The sequence below is a fragment of the Buteo buteo genome, chromosome 18, assembly GCF_964188355.1.
Source record: "Buteo buteo chromosome 18, bButBut1.hap1.1, whole genome shotgun sequence".
In the NCBI taxonomy this organism is placed as follows: Eukaryota; Metazoa; Chordata; class Aves; order Accipitriformes; family Accipitridae; genus Buteo; species Buteo buteo.
The window spans coordinates 11,634,860-11,650,583 of NC_134188.1; positions in this window are offsets into that span (position 1 = coordinate 11,634,860).

Sequence of the window (15,724 nt, forward strand, 5' to 3'; positions counted from 1 at the left end):
CCTCCTACGAGGAAGGAGACAGCCCTGAAAGCTGTTGCTGGTCTTCACCTTCCCGTGGTAGCCCACACACAGGAACAACAGCACTAGGGATAAGTGCTTTCCCAGAGATGTCATATCTCATGGTGCTCGTCCTCGGCAGAGCCTGTTTCCGAAAAGGCAAACGTCTGGCTATTCCTCCTACGAGGAAGGAGACAGCCCTGAAAGCTGTTGCTGGTCTTCACCTTCCCGTGGTAGCCCACACACAGGAACAACAGCACTAGGGATAAGTGCTTACCCAGAGATGTCATATCTCATGGTGCTCGTTCTCGGCAGAGCCTGTTTCCGAAAAGACATACGACTGGCTCCTTCTCCCACAAGGAATGTGCCAGCCCTGAAAGCTGTTGCTGGTCCTGACCTTCCCATAGTAGCCCATACACAGGAACAACAGCACTGGGGATCTGTGCTTTCCCAGAGATGTCATATGTCATGGTGCTCGTTCTCGGCAGAGCCTGTTTCCGAAAAGACATACGACCGGCTCCTTCTCCCACAAGGAATGTGCCAGCCCTGAAAGCGGTTGCTGGTCTTCACCTTCCCTTGGTAGCCCACACACAGGAATAACAGCACTAGGGATCTGTGCTTTCCCAGAGATGTCATATCTCATGGTGCTCGTCCTCGGCAGAGCCTGTTTCCGAAAAGGCAAACGTCTGGCTATTCCTCCTACGAGGAAGGAGACAGCCCTGAAAGCTGTTGCTGGTCTTCACCTTCCCGTGGTAGCCCACACACAGGAACAACAGCACTAGGGATAAGTGCTTTCCCAGAGATGTCATATCTCATGGTGCTCGTTCACGACAGAGCCTGTTTCCGAAAAGACATACGACTGGCTCCTTCTCCCACAAGGAATGTGCCAGCCCTGAAAGCGGTTGCTGGTCTTCACCTTCCCGTGGTAGCCCACACACAGGAATAACAGCACTAGGGATCTGTGCTTTCCCAGAGATGTCATATCTCATGGTGCTCGTCCTCGGCAGAGCCTGTTTCCGAAAAGGCAAACGTCTGGCTATTCATCCTACGAGGAATGTGCAAGCCCTGAAAGCTGTTGCTGGTCTTCACCTTCCCGTGGTAGCCCACACACAGGAACAACAGCACTAGGGATAAGTGCTTTCCCAGAGATGTCATATCTCATGGTGCTCGTCCTCGGCAGAGCCTGTTTCCGAAAAGACATACGACTGGCACCTTCTCCCACAAGGAATGTGCCAGCCCTGAAAGCTGTTGCTGGTCCTGACCTTCCCATAGTAGCCCATACACAGGAACAACAGTACTGGGGATCTGTGCTTTCCCACAAATGTCATGTGTCATGGTGCTCGGTCTCGGCAGAGCCTGTTTCCGAAAAGACATACGACCGGCTCCTTCTCCCACAAGGAATGTGCCAGCCCTGAAAGCGGTTGCTGGTCTTCACCTTCCCTTGGTAGCCCACACACAGGAATAACAGCACTAGGGATCTGTGCTTTCCCAGAGATGTCATATCTCATGGTGCTCGTCCTCGGCAGAGCCTGTTTCCGAAAAGACATACGACTGGCTCCTTCTCCCACAAGGAATGTGCCAGCCCTGAAAGCTGTTGCTGGTCCTGACCTTCCCATAGTAGCCCATACACAGGAACAACAGTACTGGGGATCTGTGCTTTCCCACAAATGTCATGTGTCATGGTGCTCGGTCTCGGCAGAGCCTGTTTCCGAAAAGGCAAACGTCTGGCTATTCCTCCTACGAGGAAGGAGACAGCCCTGTAAGCTGTTGCTGGTGTTTACCTTCCCTTGGTGACCTACTCACAGGCACAACAGCACTGGGGATCTGTGCTTTCCCAGAGATGTCATATCTCATGGTGCTCGTTCTCGGCAGAGCCTGTTTCCGAAAAGACATACGACCGGCTCCTTCTCCCACAAGGAATGTGCCAGCCCTGAAAGCGGTTGCTGGTCTTCACCTTCCCTTGGTAGCCCACACACAGGAATAACAGCACTAGGGATCTGTGCTTTCCCAGAGATGTCATATCTCATGGTGCTCGTCCTCGGCAGAGCCTGTTTCCGAAAAGGCAAACGTCTGGCTATTCCTCCTACGAGGAAGGAGACAGCCCTGAAAGCTGTTGCTGGTCTTCACCTTCCCGTGGTAGCCCACACACAGGAACAACAGCACTAGGGATAAGTGCTTTCCCAGAGATGTCATATCTCATGGTGCTCGTTCACGACAGAGCCTGTTTCCGAAAAGACATACGACTGGCTCCTTCTCCCACAAGGAATGTGCCAGCCCTGAAAGCTGTTGCTGGTCCTGACCTTCCCATAGTAGCCCATACACAGGAACAACAGTACTGGGGATCTGTGCTTTCCCACAAATGTCATGTGTCATGGTGCTCGGTCTCGGCAGAGCCTGTTTCCGAAAAGGCAAACGTCTGGCTATTCCTCCTACGAGGAAGGAGACAGCCCTGTAAGCTGTTGCTGGTGTTTACCTTCCCTTGGTGACCTACTCACAGGCACAACAGCACTGGGGATCTGTGCTTTCCCAGAGATGTCATATCTCATGGTGCTCGTTCTCGGCAGAGCCTGTTTCCGAAAAGACATACGACCGGCTCCTTCTCCCACAAGGAATGTGACAGCCCTGAAAGCGGTTGCTGGTCTTCACCTTCCCTTGGTAGCCCACACACAGGAATAACAGCACTAGGGATCTGTGCTTTCCCAGAGATGTCATATCTCATGGTGCTCGTCCTCGGCAGAGCCTGTTTCCGAAAAGACATACGACTGGCTATTCCTCCTACGAGGAAGGAGACAGCCCTGAAAGCTGTTGCTGGTCTTCACCTTCCCGTGGTAGCCCACACACAGGAACAACAGCACTAGGGATAAGTGCTTTCCCAGAGATGTCATATCTCATGGTGCTTGTTCTCGGCAGAGCCTGTTTCCGAAAAAGCAAACGTCTGGCTATTCCTTTTACGAGGAATGTGCCAGCCCTGAAAGCTGTTGCTGGTGTTTACCTTCCCGTGGCGACATACTCACAATAGCAACAGCACTAGGTATAAGTGCTTTCCCAGAGATGTCATGTCTCATGGTGCTCGGTCTCGGCAGAGCCTGTTTCCGAAAAGGCAAACGACTGGCTCCTTCTCCCACAAGGAATGTGCCAGCCCTGAAAGCTGTTGCTGGTCTTCACCTTCCCTTGGCATCCTACTCACATGCACAACAGCACTGGGTATCTGTGCTTTCCCAGAGATGTCATATCTCATGGTGCTCGTTCTCGGCAGAGCCTGTTTCCGAAAAGACATACGACCGGCTCCTTCTCCCACAAGGAATGTGCCAGCCCTGAAAGCGGTTGCTGGTCTTCACCTTCCCTTGGTAGCCCACACACAGGAATAACAGCACTAGGGATCTGTGCTTTCCCAGAGATGTCATATCTCATGGTGCTCGTCCTCGGCAGAGCCTGTTTCCGAAAAGGCAAACGTCTGGCTATTCCTCCTACGAGGAAGGAGACAGCCCTGAAAGCTGTTGCTGGTCTTCACCTTCCCGTGGTAGCCCACACACAGGAACAACAGCACTAGGGATAAGTGCTTTCCCAGAGATGTCATATCTCATGGTGCTCGTTCACGACAGAGCCTGTTTCCGAAAAGACATACGACTGGCTCCTTCTCCCACAAGGAATGTGCCAGCCCTGAAAGCTGTTGCTGGTCCTGACCTTCCCATAGTAGCCCATACACAGGAACAACAGCACTGGGGATCTGTGCTTTCCCAGAGATGTCATATCTCATGGTGCTCGTTCTCGGCAGAGCCTGTTTCCGAAAAGACATACGACCGGCTCCTTCTCCCACAAGGAATGTGCCAGCCCTGAAAGCGGTTGCTGGTCTTCACCTTCCCTTGGTAGCCCACACACAGGAATAACAGCACTAGGGATCTGTGCTTTCCCAGAGATGTCATATCTCATGGTGCTCGTCCTCGGCAGAGCCTGTTTCCGAAAAGGCAAACGTCTGGCTATTCCTCCTACGAGGAAGGAGACAGCCCTGAAAGCTGTTGCTGGTCTTCACCTTCCCGTGGTAGCCCACACACAGGAACAACAGCACTAGGGATAAGTGCTTTCCCAGAGATGTCATATCTCATGGTGCTCGTTCACGACAGAGCCTGTTTCCGAAAAGACATACGACTGGCTCCTTCTCCCACAAGGAATGTGCCAGCACCGAAAGCGGTTGCTGGTCTTCACCTTCCCGTGGTAGCCCACACACAGGAATAACAGCACTAGGGATCTGTGCTTTCCCAGAGATGTCATATCTCATGGTGCTCGTTCTCGGCAGAGCCTGTTTCCGAAAAGGCAAACGTCTGGCTATTCCTCCTACGAGGAAGGAGACAGCCCTGAAAGCTGTTGCTGGTCTTCACCTTCCCGTGGTAGCCCACACACAGGAACAACAGCACTAGGGATAAGTGCTTTCCCAGAGATGTCATATCTCATGGTGCTCGTTCTCGGCAGAGCCTGTTTCCGAAAAGACATACGACCGGCTCCTTCTCCCACAAGGAATGTGCAAGCCCTGAAAGCTGTTGCTGGTCTTCACCTTCCCGTGGTAGCCCACACACAGGAACAACAGCACTAGGGATAAGTGCTTTCCCAGAGACGTCATGTCTCATGGTGCTCGGTCTCGGCAGAGCCTGTTTCCGAAAAGGCAAACGACTGGCTATTCCTCCTACGAGGAAGGAGACAGCCCTGAAAGCTGTTGCTGGTCTTCACCTTCCCGTGGTAGCCCACACACAGGAACAACAGCACTAGGGATAAGTGCTTTCCCAGAGATGTCATATCTCATGGTGCTCGTCCTCGGCAGAGCCTGTTTCCGAAAAGGCAAACGTCTGGCTATTCATCCTACGAGGAAGGAGACAGCCCTGAAAGCTGTTGCTGGTCTTCACCTTCCCGTGGTAGCCCACACACAGGAACAACAGCACTAGGGATAAGTGCTTACCCAGAGATGTCATATCTCATGGTGCTCGTTCTCGGCAGAGCCTGTTTCCGAAAAGACATACGACCGGCTCCTTCTCCCACAAGGAATGTGCCAGCCCTGAAAGCTGTTGCTGGTCTTCACCTTCCCTTGGTAGCCCACACACAGGAATAACAGCACTAGGGATCTGTGCTTTCCCAGAGATGTCATATCTCATGGTGCTCGTCCTCGGCAGAGCCTGTTTCCGAAAAGGCAAACGTCTGGCTATTCCTCCTACGAGGAAGGAGACAGCCCTGAAAGCTGTTGCTGGTCTTCACCTTCCCGTGGTAGCCCACACACAGGAACAACAGCACTAGGGATAAGTGCTTTCCCAGAGATGTCATATCTCATGGTGCTCGTTCACGACAGAGCCTGTTTCCGAAAAGACATACGACTGGCTCCTTCTCCCACAAGGAATGTGCCAGCCCTGAAAGCTGTTGCTGGTCCTGACCTTCCCATAGTAGCCCATACACAGGAACAACAGTACTGGGGATCTGTGCTTTCCCACAAATGTCATGTGTCATGGTGCTCGGTCTCGGCAGAGCCTGTTTCCGAAAAGGCAAACGTCTGGCTATTCCTCCTACGAGGAAGGAGACAGCCCTGTAAGCTGTTGCTGGTGTTTACCTTCCCTTGGTGACCTACTCACAGGCACAACAACACTGGGGATCTGTGCTTTCCCAGAGATGTCATATCTCATGGTGCTCGTTCTCGGCAGAGCCTGTTTCCGAAAAGGCAAACGTCTGGCTATTCCTCCTACGAGGAAGGAGACAGCCCTGAAAGCTGTTGCTGGTCTTCACCTTCCCGTGGTAGCCCACACACAGGAACAACAGCACTAGGGATAAGTGCTTTCCCAGAGATGTCATATCTCATGGTGCTCGTCCTCGGCAGAGCCTGTTTCCGAAAAGGCAAACGTCTGGCTATTCCTCCTACGAGGAAGGAGACAGCCCTGAAAGCTGTTGCTGGTCTTCACCTTCCCGTGGTAGCCCACACACAGGAACAACAGCACTAGGGATAAGTGCTTACCCAGAGATGTCATATCTCATGGTGCTCGTTCTCGGCAGAGCCTGTTTCCGAAAAGACATACGACTGGCTCCTTCTCCCACAAGGAATGTGCCAGCCCTGAAAGCTGTTGCTGGTCCTGACCTTCCCATAGTAGCCCATACACAGGAACAACAGCACTGGGGATCTGTGCTTTCCCAGAGATGTCATATGTCATGGTGCTCGTTCTCGGCAGAGCCTGTTTCCGAAAAGACATACGACCGGCTCCTTCTCCCACAAGGAATGTGCCAGCCCTGAAAGCGGTTGCTGGTCTTCACCTTCCCTTGGTAGCCCACACACAGGAATAACAGCACTAGGGATCTGTGCTTTCCCAGAGATGTCATATCTCATGGTGCTCGTCCTCGGCAGAGCCTGTTTCCGAAAAGGCAAACGTCTGGCTATTCCTCCTACGAGGAAGGAGACAGCCCTGAAAGCTGTTGCTGGTCTTCACCTTCCCGTGGTAGCCCACACACAGGAACAACAGCACTAGGGATAAGTGCTTTCCCAGAGATGTCATATCTCATGGTGCTCGTTCACGACAGAGCCTGTTTCCGAAAAGACATACGACTGGCTCCTTCTCCCACAAGGAATGTGCCAGCCCTGAAAGCGGTTGCTGGTCTTCACCTTCCCGTGGTAGCCCACACACAGGAATAACAGCACTAGGGATCTGTGCTTTCCCAGAGATGTCATATCTCATGGTGCTCGTCCTCGGCAGAGCCTGTTTCCGAAAAGGCAAACGTCTGGCTATTCATCCTACGAGGAATGTGCAAGCCCTGAAAGCTGTTGCTGGTCTTCACCTTCCCGTGGTAGCCCACACACAGGAACAACAGCACTAGGGATAAGTGCTTTCCCAGAGATGTCATATCTCATGGTGCTCGTCCTCGGCAGAGCCTGTTTCCGAAAAGACATACGACTGGCACCTTCTCCCACAAGGAATGTGCCAGCCCTGAAAGCTGTTGCTGGTCCTGACCTTCCCATAGTAGCCCATACACAGGAACAACAGTACTGGGGATCTGTGCTTTCCCACAAATGTCATGTGTCATGGTGCTCGGTCTCGGCAGAGCCTGTTTCCGAAAAGACATACGACCGGCTCCTTCTCCCACAAGGAATGTGCCAGCCCTGAAAGCGGTTGCTGGTCTTCACCTTCCCTTGGTAGCCCACACACAGGAATAACAGCACTAGGGATCTGTGCTTTCCCAGAGATGTCATATCTCATGGTGCTCGTCCTCGGCAGAGCCTGTTTCCGAAAAGACATACGACTGGCTATTCCTCCTACGAGGAAGGAGACAGCCCTGAAAGCTGTTGCTGGTCTTCACCTTCCCGTGGTAGCCCACACACAGGAACAACAGCACTAGGGATAAGTGCTTACCCAGAGATGTCATATCTCATGGTGCTCGTTCACGACAGAGCCTGTTTCCGAAAAGACATACGACTGGCTCCTTCTCCCACAAGGAATGTGCCAGCCCTGAAAGCTGTTGCTGGTCCTGACCTTCCCATAGTAGCCCATACACAGGAACAACAGTACTGGGGATCTGTGCTTTCCCACAAATGTCATGTGTCATGGTGCTCGGTCTCGGCAGAGCCTGTTTCCGAAAAGGCAAACGTCTGGCTATTCCTCCTACGAGGAAGGAGACAGCCCTGTAAGCTGTTGCTGGTGTTTACCTTCCCTTGGTGACCTACTCACAGGCACAACAACACTGGGGATCTGTGCTTTCCCAGAGATGTCATATCTCATGGTGCTCGTCCTCGGCAGAGCCTGTTTCTGAAAAGGCAAACGACTGGCTCCTTCTCCCACAAGGAATGTGCCAGCCCTGAAAGCTGTTGCTGGTGTTTACCTTCCCTTGGTAGCCCACACACAGGAATAACAGCACTAGGGATCTGTGCTTTCCCAGAGATGTCATATCTCATGGTGCTCGTCCTCGGCAGAGCCTGTTTCCGAAAAGGCAAACGTCTGGCTATTCCTCCTACGAGGAAGGAGACAGCCCTAAAAGCTGTTGCTGGTCTTCACCTTCCCGTGGTAGCCCACACACAGGAACAACAGCACTAGGGATAAGTGCTTTCCCAGAGATGTCATGTCTCATGGTGCTCGGTCTCGGCAGAGCCTGTTTCCGAAAAGGCAAACGACTGGCTCCTTCTCCCACAAGGAATGTGCCAGCCCTGAAAGCTGTTGCTGGTCTTCACCTTCCCTTGGTAGCCCACACACAGGAATAACAGCACTAGGGATCTGTGCTTTCCCAGAGATGTCATATCTCATGGTGCTCGTCCTCGGCAGAGCCTGTTTCCGAAAAGGCAAACGTCTGGCTATTCCTGCTACGAGGAATGTGCAAGCCCTGAAAGCTGTTGCTGGTCTTCACCTTCCCGTGGTAGCCCACACACAGGAACAACAGCACTAGGGATAAGTGCTTTCCCAGAGATGTCATATGTCATGGTGCTCGTTCTCGGCAGAGCCTGTTTCCGAAAAGACATACGACTGACTCCTTCTCCCACAAGGAATGTGCCAGCCCTGAAAGCTGTTGCTGGTCCTGACCTTCCCATAGTAGCCCATACACAGGAACAACAGTACTGGGGATCTGTGCTTTCCCACAAATGTCATGTGTCATGGTGCTCGGTCTCGGCAGAGCCTGTTTCCGAAAAGGCAAACGTCTGGCTATTCCTCCTACGAGGAAGGAGACAGCCCTGAAAGCTGTTGCTGGTGTTTACCTTCCCTTGGTGACCTACTGACAGGCACAACAGCACTGGGGATCTGTGCTTTCCCAGAGATGTCATACCTCATGGTGCTCGTTCTCGGCAGAGCCTGTTTCCGAAAAGACATACGACCGGCTCCTTCTCCCACAAGGAATGTGCCAGCCCTGAAAGCTGTTGCTGGTCCTGACCTTCCCATAGTAGCCCATACACAGGAACAACAGCACTGGGGATCTGTGCTTTCCCAGAGATGTCATATGTCATGGTGCTCGTTCTCGGCAGAGCCTGTTTCCGAAAAGACATACGACCGGCTCCTTCTCCCACAAGGAATGTGCCAGCCCTGAAAGCGGTTGCTGGTCTTCACCTTCCCTTGGTAGCCCACACACAGGAATAACAGCACTAGGGATCTGTGCTTTCCCAGAGATGTCATATCTCATGGTGCTCGTCCTCGGCAGAGCCTGTTTCCGAAAAGGCAAACGTCTGGCTATTCCTCCTACGAGGAAGGAGACAGCCCTGAAAGCTGTTGCTGGTCTTCACCTTCCCGTGGTAGCCCACACACAGGAACAACAGCACTAGGGATAAGTGCTTTCCCAGAGATGTCATATCTCATGGTGCTCGTTCACGACAGAGCCTGTTTCCGAAAAGACATACGACTGGCTCCTTCTCCCACAAGGAATGTGCCAGCCCTGAAAGCGGTTGCTGGTCTTCACCTTCCCGTGGTAGCCCACACACAGGAATAACAGCACTAGGGATCTGTGCTTTCCCAGAGATGTCATATCTCATGGTGCTCGTCCTCGGCAGAGCCTGTTTCCGAAAAGGCAAACGTCTGGCTATTCATCCTACGAGGAATGTGCAAGCCCTGAAAGCTGTTGCTGGTCTTCACCTTCCCGTGGTAGCCCACACACAGGAACAACAGCACTAGGGATAAGTGCTTTCCCAGAGATGTCATATCTCATGGTGCTCGTTCACGACAGAGCCTGTTTCCGAAAAGACATACGACTGGCTCCTTCTCCCACAAGGAATGTGCCAGCCCTGAAAGCTGTTGCTGGTCCTGACCTTCCCATAGTAGCCCATACACAGGAACAACAGTACTGGGGATCTGTGCTTTCCCACAAATGTCATGTGTCATGGTGCTCGGTCTCGGCAGAGCCTGTTTCCGAAAAGGCAAACGTCTGGCTATTCCTCCTACGAGGAAGGAGACAGCCCTGTAAGCTGTTGCTGGTGTTTACCTTCCCTTGGTGACCTACTCACAGGCACAACAACACTGGGGATCTGTGCTTTCCCAGAGATGTCATATCTCATGGTGCTCGTCCTCGGCAGAGCCTGTTTCTGAAAAGGCAAACGACTGGCTCCTTCTCCCACAAGGAATGTGCCAGCCCTGAAAGCTGTTGCTGGTGTTTACCTTCCCTTGGTAGCCCACACACAGGAATAACAGCACTAGGGATCTGTGCTTTCCCAGAGATGTCATATCTCATGGTGCTCGTCCTCGGCAGAGCCTGTTTCCGAAAAGGCAAACGTCTGGCTATTCCTCCTACGAGGAAGGAGACAGCCCTAAAAGCTGTTGCTGGTCTTCACCTTCCCGTGGTAGCCCACACACAGGAACAACAGCACTAGGGATAAGTGCTTTCCCAGAGATGTCATATCTCATGGTGCTTGTTCTCGGCAGAGCCTGTTTCCGAAAAAGCAAACGTCTGGCTATTCCTTTTACGAGGAATGTGCCAGCCCTGAAAGCTGTTGCTGGTGTTTACCTTCCCGTGGCGACATACTCACAATAGCAACAGCACTAGGGATAAGTGCTTTCCCAGAGATGTCATGTCTCATGGTGCTCGGTCTCGGCAGAGCCTGTTTCCGAAAAGGCAAACGACTGGCTCCTTCTCCCACAAGGAATGTGCCAGCCCTGAAAGCTGTTGCTGGTCTTCACCTTCCCTTGGCATCCTACTCACATGCACAACAGCACTGGGGATCTGTGCTTTCCCAGAGATGTCATATCTCATGGTGCTCGTCCTCGGCAGAGCCTGTTTCCGAAAAGACATACGACCGGCTCCTTCTCCCACAAGGAATGTGCCAGCCCTGAAAGCGGTTGCTGGTCTTCACCTTCCCTTGGTAGCCCACACACAGGAATAACAGCACTAGGGATAAGTGCTTTCCCAGAGATGTCATATCTCATGGTGCTCGTTCACGACAGAGCCTGTTTCCGAAAAGACATACGACTGGCTCCTTCTCCCACAAGGAATGTGCCAGCCCTGAAAGCGGTTGCTGGTCTTCACCTTCCCTTGGTAGCCCACACACAGGAATAACAGCACTAGGGATCTGTGCTTTCCCAGAGATGTCATATCTCATGGTGCTCGTCCTCGGCAGAGCCTGTTTCCGAAAAGGCAAACGTCTGGCTATTCATCCTACGAGGAATGTGCAAGCCCTGAAAGCTGTTGCTGGTCTTCACCTTCCCGTGGTAGCCCACACACAGGAACAACAGCACTAGGGATAAGTGCTTTCCCAGAGATGTCATATCTCATGGTGCTCGTTCACGACAGAGCCTGTTTCCGAAAAGACATACGACTGGCTCCTTCTCCCACAAGGAATGTGCCAGCCCTGAAAGCTGTTGCTGGTCCTGACCTTCCCATAGTAGCCCATACACAGGAACAACAGTACTGGGGATCTGTGCTTTCCCACAAATGTCATGTGTCATGGTGCTCGGTCTCGGCAGAGCCTGTTTCCGAAAAGGCAAACGTCTGGCTATTCCTCCTACGAGGAAGGAGCCAGCCCTGTAAGCTGTTGCTGGTGTTTACCTTCCCTTGGTGACCTACTCACAGGCACAACAGCACTGGGGATCTGTGCTTTCCCAGAGATGTCATATCTCATGGTGCTCGTTCTCGGCAGAGCCTGTTTCCGAAAAGACATACGACCGGCTCCTTCTCCCACAAGGAATGTGCCAGCCCTGAAAGCGGTTGCTGGTCTTCACCTTCCCTTGGTAGCCCACACACAGGAATAACAGCACTAGGGATCTGTGCTTTCCCAGAGATGTCATATCTCATGGTGCTCGTCCTCGGCAGAGCCTGTTTCCGAAAAGACATACGACTGGCTATTCCTCCTACGAGGAAGGAGACAGCCCTGAAAGCTGTTGCTGGTCTTCACCTTCCCGTGGTAGCCCACACACAGGAACAACAGCACTAGGGATAAGTGCTTACCCAGAGATGTCATATCTCATGGTGCTCGTTCACGACAGAGCCTGTTTCCGAAAAGACATACGACTGGCTCCTTCTCCCACAAGGAATGTGCCAGCCCTGAAAGCTGTTGCTGGTCCTGACCTTCCCATAGTAGCCCATACACAGGAACAACAGTACTGGGGATCTGTGCTTTCCCACAAATGTCATGTGTCATGGTGCTCGGTCTCGGCAGAGCCTGTTTCCGAAAAGGCAAACGTCTGGCTATTCCTCCTACGAGGAAGGAGACAGCCCTGTAAGCTGTTGCTGGTGTTTACCTTCCCTTGGTGACCTACTCACAGGCACAACAACACTGGGGATCTGTGCTTTCCCAGAGATGTCATATCTCATGGTGCTCGTCCTCGGCAGAGCCTGTTTCTGAAAAGGCAAACGACTGGCTCCTTCTCCCACAAGGAATGTGCCAGCCCTGAAAGCTGTTGCTGGTGTTTACCTTCCCTTGGTAGCCCACACACAGGAATAACAGCACTAGGGATCTGTGCTTTCCCAGAGATGTCATATCTCATGGTGCTCGTCCTCGGCAGAGCCTGTTTCCGAAAAGGCAAACGTCTGGCTATTCCTCCTACGAGGAAGGAGACAGCCCTAAAAGCTGTTGCTGGTCTTCACCTTCCCGTGGTAGCCCACACACAGGAACAACAGCACTAGGGATAAGTGCTTTCCCAGAGATGTCATATCTCATGGTGCTTGTTCTCGGCAGAGCCTGTTTCCGAAAAAGCAAACGTCTGGCTATTCCTTTTACGAGGAATGTGCCAGCCCTGAAAGCTGTTGCTGGTGTTTACCTTCCCGTGGCGACATACTCACAATAGCAACAGCACTAGGGATAAGTGCTTTCCCAGAGATGTCATGTCTCATGGTGCTCGGTCTCGGCAGAGCCTGTTTCCGAAAAGGCAAACGACTGGCTCCTTCTCCCACAAGGAATGTGCCAGCCCTGAAAGCTGTTGCTGGTCTTCACCTTCCCTTGGCATCCTACTCACATGCACAACAGCACTGGGGATCTGTGCTTTCCCAGAGATGTCATATCTCATGGTGCTCGTCCTCGGCAGAGCCTGTTTCCGAAAAGACATACGACCGGCTCCTTCTCCCACAAGGAATGTGCCAGCCCTGAAAGCGGTTGCTGGTCTTCACCTTCCCTTGGTAGCCCACACACAGGAATAACAGCACTAGGGATAAGTGCTTTCCCAGAGATGTCATATCTCATGGTGCTCGTTCACGACAGAGCCTGTTTCCGAAAAGACATACGACTGGCTCCTTCTCCCACAAGGAATGTGCCAGCCCTGAAAGCGGTTGCTGGTCTTCACCTTCCCTTGGTAGCCCACACACAGGAATAACAGCACTAGGGATCTGTGCTTTCCCAGAGATGTCATATCTCATGGTGCTCGTCCTCGGCAGAGCCTGTTTCCGAAAAGGCAAACGTCTGGCTATTCATCCTACGAGGAATGTGCAAGCCCTGAAAGCTGTTGCTGGTCTTCACCTTCCCGTGGTAGCCCACACACAGGAACAACAGCACTAGGGATAAGTGCTTTCCCAGAGATGTCATATCTCATGGTGCTCGTTCACGACAGAGCCTGTTTCCGAAAAGACATACGACTGGCTCCTTCTCCCACAAGGAATGTGCCAGCCCTGAAAGCTGTTGCTGGTCCTGACCTTCCCATAGTAGCCCATACACAGGAACAACAGTACTGGGGATCTGTGCTTTCCCACAAATGTCATGTGTCATGGTGCTCGGTCTCGGCAGAGCCTGTTTCCGAAAAGGCAAACGTCTGGCTATTCCTCCTACGAGGAAGGAGCCAGCCCTGTAAGCTGTTGCTGGTGTTTACCTTCCCTTGGTGACCTACTCACAGGCACAACAGCACTGGGGATCTGTGCTTTCCCAGAGATGTCATATCTCATGGTGCTCGTTCTCGGCAGAGCCTGTTTCCGAAAAGACATACGACCGGCTCCTTCTCCCACAAGGAATGTGCCAGCCCTGAAAGCGGTTGCTGGTCTTCACCTTCCCTTGGTAGCCCACACACAGGAATAACAGCACTAGGGATCTGTGCTTTCCCAGAGATGTCATATCTCATGGTGCTCGTCCTCGGCAGAGCCTGTTTCCGAAAAGACATACGACTGGCTATTCCTCCTACGAGGAAGGAGACAGCCCTGAAAGCTGTTGCTGGTCTTCACCTTCCCGTGGTAGCCCACACACAGGAACAACAGCACTAGGGATAAGTGCTTACCCAGAGATGTCATATCTCATGGTGCTCGTTCACGACAGAGCCTGTTTCCGAAAAGACATACGACTGGCTCCTTCTCCCACAAGGAATGTGCCAGCCCTGAAAGCTGTTGCTGGTCCTGACCTTCCCATAGTAGCCCATACACAGGAACAACAGTACTGGGGATCTGTGCTTTCCCACAAATGTCATGTGTCATGGTGCTCGGTCTCGGCAGAGCCTGTTTCCGAAAAGGCAAACGTCTGGCTATTCCTCCTACGAGGAAGGAGACAGCCCTGTAAGCTGTTGCTGGTGTTTACCTTCCCTTGGTGACCTACTCACAGGCACAACAACACTGGGGATCTGTGCTTTCCCAGAGATGTCATATCTCATGGTGCTCGTCCTCGGCAGAGCCTGTTTCTGAAAAGGCAAACGACTGGCTCCTTCTCCCACAAGGAATGTGCCAGCCCTGAAAGCTGTTGCTGGTGTTTACCTTCCCTTGGTAGCCCACACACAGGAATAACAGCACTAGGGATCTGTGCTTTCCCAGAGATGTCATATCTCATGGTGCTCGTCCTCGGCAGAGCCTGTTTCCGAAAAGGCAAACGTCTGGCTATTCCTCCTACGAGGAAGGAGACAGCCCTAAAAGCTGTTGCTGGTCTTCACCTTCCCGTGGTAGCCCACACACAGGAACAACAGCACTAGGGATAAGTGCTTTCCCAGAGATGTCATATCTCATGGTGCTTGTTCTCGGCAGAGCCTGTTTCCGAAAAAGCAAACGTCTGGCTATTCCTTTTACGAGGAATGTGCCAGCCCTGAAAGCTGTTGCTGGTGTTTACCTTCCCGTGGCGACATACTCACAATAGCAACAGCACTAGGGATAAGTGCTTTCCCAGAGATGTCATGTCTCATGGTGCTCGGTCTCGGCAGAGCCTGTTTCCGAAAAGGCAAACGACTGGCTCCTTCTCCCACAAGGAATGTGCCAGCCCTGAAAGCTGTTGCTGGTCTTCACCTTCCCTTGGCATCCTACTCACATGCACAACAGCACTGGGGATCTGTGCTTTCCCAGAGATGTCATATCTCATGGTGCTCGTTCTCGGCAGAGCCTGTTTCCGAAAAGACATACGACCGGCTCCTTCTCCCACAAGGAATGTGCCAGCCCTGAAAGCGGTTGCTGGTCTTCACCTTCCCTTGGTAGCCCACACACAGGAATAACAGCACTAGGGATAAGTGCTTTCCCAGAGATGTCATATCTCATGGTGCTCGTTCACGACAGAGCCTGTTTCCGAAAAGACATACGACTGGCTCCTTCTCCCACAAGGAATGTGCCAGCCCTGAAAGCGGTTGCTGGTCTTCACCTTCCCTTGGTAGCCCACACACAGGAATAACAGCACTAGGGATCTGTGCTTTCCCAGAGATGTCATATCTCATGGTGCTCGTCCTCGGCAGAGCCTGTTTCCGAAAAGGCAAACGTCTGGCTATTCATCCTACGAGGAATGTGCAAGCCCTGAAAGCTGTTGCTGGTCTTCACCTTCCCGTGGTAGCCCACACACAGGAACAACAGCACTAGGGATAAGTGCTTTCCCAGAGATGTCATATCTCATGGTGCTCGTTCACGACAGAGCCTGTTTCCGAAA